This window comes from Eurytemora carolleeae, unplaced genomic scaffold (assembly GCF_000591075.1).
Source record: "Eurytemora carolleeae unplaced genomic scaffold, Eaff_2.0 scaffold2454, whole genome shotgun sequence".
NCBI classification, from domain to species: Eukaryota; Metazoa; Arthropoda; class Copepoda; order Calanoida; family Temoridae; genus Eurytemora; species Eurytemora carolleeae.
In genome coordinates, this window is record NW_019398343.1 from 4791 (window position 1) to 12222 (window position 7432).

The 7432-nt window shown below is 30.0% G+C and overlaps 1 long non-coding RNA gene across 1 annotated transcript; it reads left to right on the forward strand.

Moving 5' to 3' along the window:
• The first annotated feature begins 2919 nt into the window (after nt 1-2919).
• On the forward strand, nt 2920-6678 carry LOC111717255 (uncharacterized). Its single transcript, XR_002768731.1, has 5 exons — nt 2920-3030; nt 5404-5503; nt 5862-5901; nt 6188-6265; nt 6566-6678. It is a non-coding gene; the product is annotated as an uncharacterized LOC111717255 (long non-coding RNA).
• The last annotated feature ends 754 nt before the right edge of the window (nt 6679-7432 follow it).

Here is a 7432-nt window from a genome sequence, read left to right on the forward strand (position 1 = left end):
AGTATATTCTGTTAATACCAGAGAAACACAAGAGTATGTAGGAAGTATATTCTGTTAATACAAAAAAAAACAAGAGTATGTAAGAAGTATATTCTGTTAATACCAGAGAAATGCAAGAGTATGTTGGAAGTATATTCTGTTAATACCAGAGAAACACAAGAGTATGTAGAAAGTATATTTTGTTAATATCAGAGAAAAACAAGAGTGTGTAGGAACTATATTCTGTTAACCCTATCCCTGCTGGGGTACTTGAAAGCCAGGATACGCTGGGGGGGGGGTCAATTTGACCCCCCCCCTCTAAATCCCATGTTTAATGTCCAAATATGACAAATGATACATTATTGGAAAGCTCTTGTCCTCTACTTTAAGAATCTGCAAAAAATTGCAAATTTTTATTGCAAAATCAAGTTATATAGCAAAAATGTTTGCAAAAACCAAACTGTCCAAAAAATGATATAATATACATTTTTGAAAAGCCCTTGACCATGCCATTTCGAACATGCAAAAAGTTTTTCAAAATTTTTAATAACCTGGTTTTTAATCAAGAAAAACTAAAAATGTGCAAATTTCCTTTGACAGGTTATTTGCAAAAAAATTGCAATTTTTTTTCGTAAAACTTGTGCAATCCGTTTCCTTATGTCATAGGCTTTCCAAAAAGCTAAATTTTATCAAAATCTGGCAAGTGAAAGTGGGTCAAAACAAAGATTTAGTTTGTTACAGGAAAAAATTGTGGAAGACGATGCCTGGCCGCGTTAAACAAGTTCCACAAGATTCAACAGAATGAGATAGAACGGATACGGGGCATAGTACTGATAAAACATATACACGTATGATTTCGATATTGACTCTAGTTCTGAACCCTCTAGTAATAAGTTAAAAGAAATATATATACTGGAAGTTCTTTTCATTAGAGTCTGACTCACGTCCTCCATAGTGTATTCTGTTAATACCAGAGAAACATAAGAGTATGTAGAAAGTATATTCTGTTATTACCAGAGAAACACAAGAGTATGTAGGAAGTATATTCTGGTAATACCAGAGAAACAAAAGAGTATGTAGGAAGTATATTCTGTTAATACCAGAGAAACATAAGAGTATGTAGGAAGTATATTCTGTTAATATCAGAGAAACACAAGAGTATGTAGGAAGTATATTCTGTTAATACCAGAGAAATAGTTAATATCAGAGAAACACAAGAGTATGTAGGAAGTATATTCTGTTAATATCAGAGAAACACAAAAGTATGTAGGAAGTATATTTGTTAATAAATTAAGATTAATTTGTCAAAAATGATTTCCTTGGTCTTTTATTATTTCTTACCAAGTGTTTGCACAATATTTTGGTTTCTATAGTATAGGACAGGTCTAATGTTGAAACATTATCTTTCTTTCTTTTATTATTTATTAACACAAATTTAAAAAAAAACTCTACCTTGAAAATATATTGATAGAAATATTAAAAATGCTAAAAGTTTTTATGTTGTCAAGTTTTAGAAATGATTTTTTTACCATTAACTTGGCCAGGAATCAATATATATGAGTCCTCATACATTTAGGAAGTTAAAATATGAAAAAATGTTGACAAAATAAAACTATTCCTATAAATGTTTTAATGGTTATATATTTTACAACCATTTAGGCTCTTTTTAAGTATAAACCACTTGGATATGTTGGGATTTCTAAAAATTATATTGCAACCAAAATTTGTAGGATTAGGTTTTTTTTTAATCATTTTCAGATTAAGTTTAAAGAAAATTACATTATTTTCTTAAGAAGCATTAGAACATAAGTCAATTAAAATATTACTAGTTTTGTTGTAAACAGTTGAAAAGAAACATTAAAATGATGATTAATTTTCTTCAAAAATGACAACCTCAAGAAATGATTTGGAGAGAAAAAAATGTAAATTGTTGAAATTTTTTTAAAGCAGGCCTGGGGATAATGATTGATTTTGTAGAAATCAGTATTATAATTTGCCTTAACAACATGAATTATGTTTTCAATAGTTTTGTGTATAGCATTTTTCTTATTGACAAGAAATCATAATTAAATAAAAATTTAATAATTTATAAGTGTATTATGTATTGTTTGTTTATTGATAAGTTATGCTGTAAACTTTTCCATGTTGAGGAGTGTAAAAAATAGAGTTAACAGTGTACACATAAGTAATCTGACACTCAGAGCCCGAAATTTAAAAGAGTATCGTTTAATGAAACTCCCGAGTTTCCTTTTTGGGGTCTCAACAAATTTGTGTAGATTTTGATTTAAGCGATTAAAAAAAAATTGAGAATAAGTCGAATCCAAATAAAGAAATATTTCGTAACAAAAATATTGATATCCACAAAACTGCCTAACCCCATTCGCGAAACCCAGGTTTCAAAACTGGTTTTCATAACGATACCCTGTCTTAAGTTTTGGGCTCAGGGGCGCTTTATTTTCTGTAGGCAATGATCACTGTTGTGAATCTAAAAATAATGTCTGCAGTCTCTCTGATTGATTTGGTAAAGATTTATTTATTGTAATTGTGTACAGTTTGTTTCAACGTTTGGAATTTAAAGGTTGTGCTCTTCTATTTGTTTTAATGTGATAAGGAACAAAATTAAACAAATGGAAAGAGTTTATAAGATATTCCCAAGGGAAGATTTCCATTTAGCAGTATCCAAATTGTGTCTAATTGTATATACTAGTTTAGCAGTTGAGAGTAATTTCAACTTTTAGGTGAAGACTCTGCTATAAACAAAATAGCAATATCACACTTCAAATTCTCTTGTATGTTTGCAGTTTAAGCTTTTTTTAATAAAGTAATTGTATAATGATAAGTTAAAACCTTGAATGCAAGTTGGGGGTTATGTTTCGCCTTTTAGAAAACTTTTTTAAATCTTGTTTTCAAACTCAAATCTATAAAACTGGCCTCGTTATCTCATTTTTATTCAATTTTCAAGGAGAAGAGCTGCAGTAAACATGTATTTAAAAACCTTTCTCTTGCTTGCCTGTTTCTTCACTTCATTTGTTGCTTCCCTGGTCAATGAAGGTATAGTATAATAAGTAGCTTTCTACAAATGACTACATAATATTAAGATAACTTTCATGTATACAGTTACATGTTCGTTACATCACCACGCCAAATATAAAGCTTGCTAGTTTGAAATCTTACATGTCAATAATCATTGTTTTAAAGAGCTATAAAGAAAAACAATATAGTTTTTTGAAAACAGTGATAACCAGAAAACTGTAAAATAGGAAGACAACATTAGCAAGAAAAAAGATCATTTGATGTTGTTGCAAAACAAATAGTTTTACTAGTAAGTTATTACTTCACTTATTAAGTAAAAAGAATCTGTTTACAGTGCAAAATTGTTGTGTCTCATGAGTATTGGCCTAATTTAAGTCTAAAAGTCGACTCCTGTTGCAGAGTTTTTTCTATCTATTTTTTCTATTGTATAATATACAACTTATAAAATCTTCCTATCTCATACTTATCGTATACATACAGAAGGAAAAAAGGATGTAATTTTTAAGAAACACCCAATAAAGACTGCTTTTTTCATACCATAATATACTAAAACTTGAGCTATGCAAGGTTAAAAAGTTGTACCACTAATATATATAATAAAACACGACATTCATATCTATAGGAAAGGGATGTTAATGTGTCCATTATTCAGAAAAACGATCGTTTCGTTATGAAAATGACGACGTGAAAAATCGAAAACGAAACGATCGTTTTTTCAAAAGTTCATGTTTTAAAAATAGTCGTTTTTAAAACGATTGTTTTTCAAAACGCTAGTTTTCATAAAATTCGTCCTTTCGTTAACAATCGTTAACGACGAACCTTCGTTAACGATCGTTAACGACGACCCTTCGTTAACGATTGTTAACAACGACCCCTTCATTAAGAGAGGAAACCGACGTGAAGGGAATCTGTTCTTATCATTGAGTAGTTTTTAAGAAAATATCAAGGAGTTTTAATTCTCCCACGACTGTTAAACTTCATGTAAGACGACATTCAATAAAGTTGCATATATTTTTTTAAAAAACGACCGTTTTGATAAAGTTCGTCGTTTTGTTAATGATTGTTAACGAAAACCCTTCTATAACGATCATTAACATAATTGTCATTTCTTTTGAACTTTTAGAAAACGAATAGCAATTGTTTTAAAAAACGATCGTTTTTTTCAAAAACGATCGTTTTTTAATTTCGATTTTTGATACACTCGCTGGCAACGAAAGGAGCCTAAAAATTGTATTTTTGATCGGTTTCACATGAATTTTTGGTTAAGTTAATACTGGATGCTTTGAAGCATGTAACCCTTTTTAGATTTCAGGGAAAAATAGTAAATAACAAATCACAAAATACATACATAAATTTAAATTGAATGATAAATTGATAAAATGATACATCATTAAATTAATAATTCATCTTATGGAACCTTATCATCCCTCAACTCAAAAGGTAAAAAAGTAGAATGTAAACAAGGATTTAGGAATATAAGGAAAAAATCAAGGATATGTTAAAAAAGGATAAATAAAAAGTATCATTACACCAAGATTGGGAGGAGAAGATTTGGAACAGAGAAATAAATCTTTTTTATTTACATTTTTATTTCTTGAACCAAATATAATTGGTGCATATAATATATCTTTAAATCATCATTTTTTTATTGCTAATTTTCATTTGCCGTGTAACAATAATATAAAACATTCTTTCTAATCTTATATATGTGGAATCCCAAACTATAAGAATCCTAAACCGCCATCAACAATGTATACATGAGATATGGAACAGTTGGTAAAAGGCAAAATAGGTTGGGCCGAAATTGGAGTTGAAATCAACTGGAAGAAGTTGGGATTGGAAGAGTTGGTGTTAGGATAAGAATTAAGAAGTTGGAATGAATTAGATAAGCATAAATTGGGAGTAGGTAAAAAAGGTTGGGAATTGGAATCAAATAAAGAGGGATGATAAACAAGGTTTGGTAAATTAGGAGTTGGAGTAATTGGAAATTATAAATGAATAGATGATTTTTAGGAACCACTGTAATGGAATAGAATAAGCAATATATTAAAGTTTAGTATAAAGATACAGATAGGTTAAAATGCATGTGTGTAAAACTAAAAGAGAATAAGTGATTTAGTGGATAAAAATGTTAAAAAGGAATAAAGACGACATTTTGGAAGAAATGAATGGATTATTGTCAAGTTAGAATTAGAGAGAGAAAAGAATATAAAAATCATCTTTAGAATCATTCAATAATTTGATTCAAGATCTATTTTTTAAAGCATACATTACATAAAAAGTAATCACAAGCTTTAGAGTTAAACAATATATTTCTTGCAAATATTAAGATATGCCTAATGTTTATTATTTTAATGAATTAATTAGAAATAATGTTTATTTCTTATTCAGACTGGTAAAGAACACAAGGTACATATGTAGACATCAGATGTCCTGGTTATGGCGTTTACTGTAATACCGGGAATGAGAACCATAGTGGAAATGAAACCAAGTAAATTCTGATATAATCTTTCCATTCCTTTGATTTACATTGTGGAGGTTAAGCATTATAGGTGTTTAACAAGATATAAAAAAGTATTAAACATTTTAATTTTATTATATTATTATTATTTTATTATATATTTTATTTTCTTAATTGAACTTTTTATTTTTTGCCTTAGCCCGCAAAATATATGCGATCTAACATTTTTGGATACCATTTACCAACTCTAAGTTTAAGAAAAGATAGTAAAGAAGCTTAAGTGATCAAACTTTAAGTTGCAATTAAAGTTTTAAAAAATCTTGGAATACATTAATCAACTTGGAAAGTACTGTGAACTATCCAATTTTATTATTTGTTATTATTTTAGTAATTGGGAGGATTGTGCTCTTCAATGTGCAAATTATCGGGTAAACTTCTTTTTTCACTACAGAATGATATTTTGCTGAGAAAAATTGATTTTATATATTTTGCTAATTGTAACTAATTTTTATTCATAAATGAATTATAGCTACCTTTTTCAGAAAAATAAAATAAGTACCTTTTTTCATTTTCATTTTAATTAAGGGTATGATCTCTACTTATTTTTTAATATTTTATTGTTTCTGTTTTTTAACCTTTATCATATATCATACATCTTTAACTCAATCTCTCCATTTAATTTTGGATTTATCTATGTTTAAATTTACATAAAAGACCTGTGTCTACTGGCATTGGCATACACTAGAAGAAAGTGCTACACCTGGTGCAACTCCTGAACAATGCCACCTTATGGTAAGTAAAAACTTGTAGCTTGTTTAAGTAAAGTGGGGATCTTCTAAAGGGATAACTTGCTAATTGCTATTGAATAATTTATTGATAAAAACATGGCCAAAATGTAAAAAATTATGTAAACCACAAGAGATGGAATGCAGACCTGCTGTGAGCTCTCCAACCCCTTTTCTAAATACTTTTAAGAAAATGCTCCAGGTTCAAATCCTGCTTCATTTATTCATTTATTCATTTGATGAACTATATAGTGTATCTTATAGTAGAGTTGAGATCTCATATTTTTTAATTAATTTTTTTCTTAAGGGTTCCTGCCCTAGTCCCTCCAGGCATGTTGATGTGATTTCTGGACTTTATGACTGCTTTGAAAATCATTGTTCTAAATAGTTAGTAAGTTAAATAAATGACAAATATTTAATGTAAAATTTAATTGTATATTTTCCTTGCTTTTGCCCAAAAGCTTATGTTATAAAAAGTTATATATGGTGTTATTTTGTTGGAAGTGAAGATTATCCCATTGAAGGCTTGGGGTTCTAAATATATTTCTTTTATATTGATCTATACCATCCACGCTTCATTCATAGTGAGAAGAGGGTTGACAAGATTCCAGCTGCCTAAGATCCTTCTTAGGCCTGAGAATATAGAGTGCAGGAATCCTTCTGATATACTAGAATGAGGCCTGGGTGCCATACTGATAGGAAACATCACACTTACTGCTCCCTAAAATATGTAAGTCCGGATTGGATACCCCCAGCTACCTATAGCTGGCAACCATAGACTCTCCCTGCTTGTCCACCATTCCTCTCTTCATCATCATTCACTTGGATCAATTCACTTCAAGCTTCTTTCTTGTTGAATAGAAAGCACGCACCCTTTCGCTGTGAGAGTTGTTGACAGCCGCCCCTCTGTCCTCCTACATCTGTCAGGTGGTCATAACTGCTTAACCAGATGTCGGCTTCAGATATTTTTGAAACCACAGGTTTGTGTGGAGTACGGGAATCGAACCAGTGAACGCCAGTCTGGACACCAACCCAGTTACTGGCTGTGGACAAGTGTGCTTAACTTCAGTGATCTAACGAGAACTGGTGTCATATCATGTCATTTTGGCAGACTTTTTGCAAACTATTGGCATAATTTTTGCATAAATTTGGTGAACATATTCATTAATTTGAA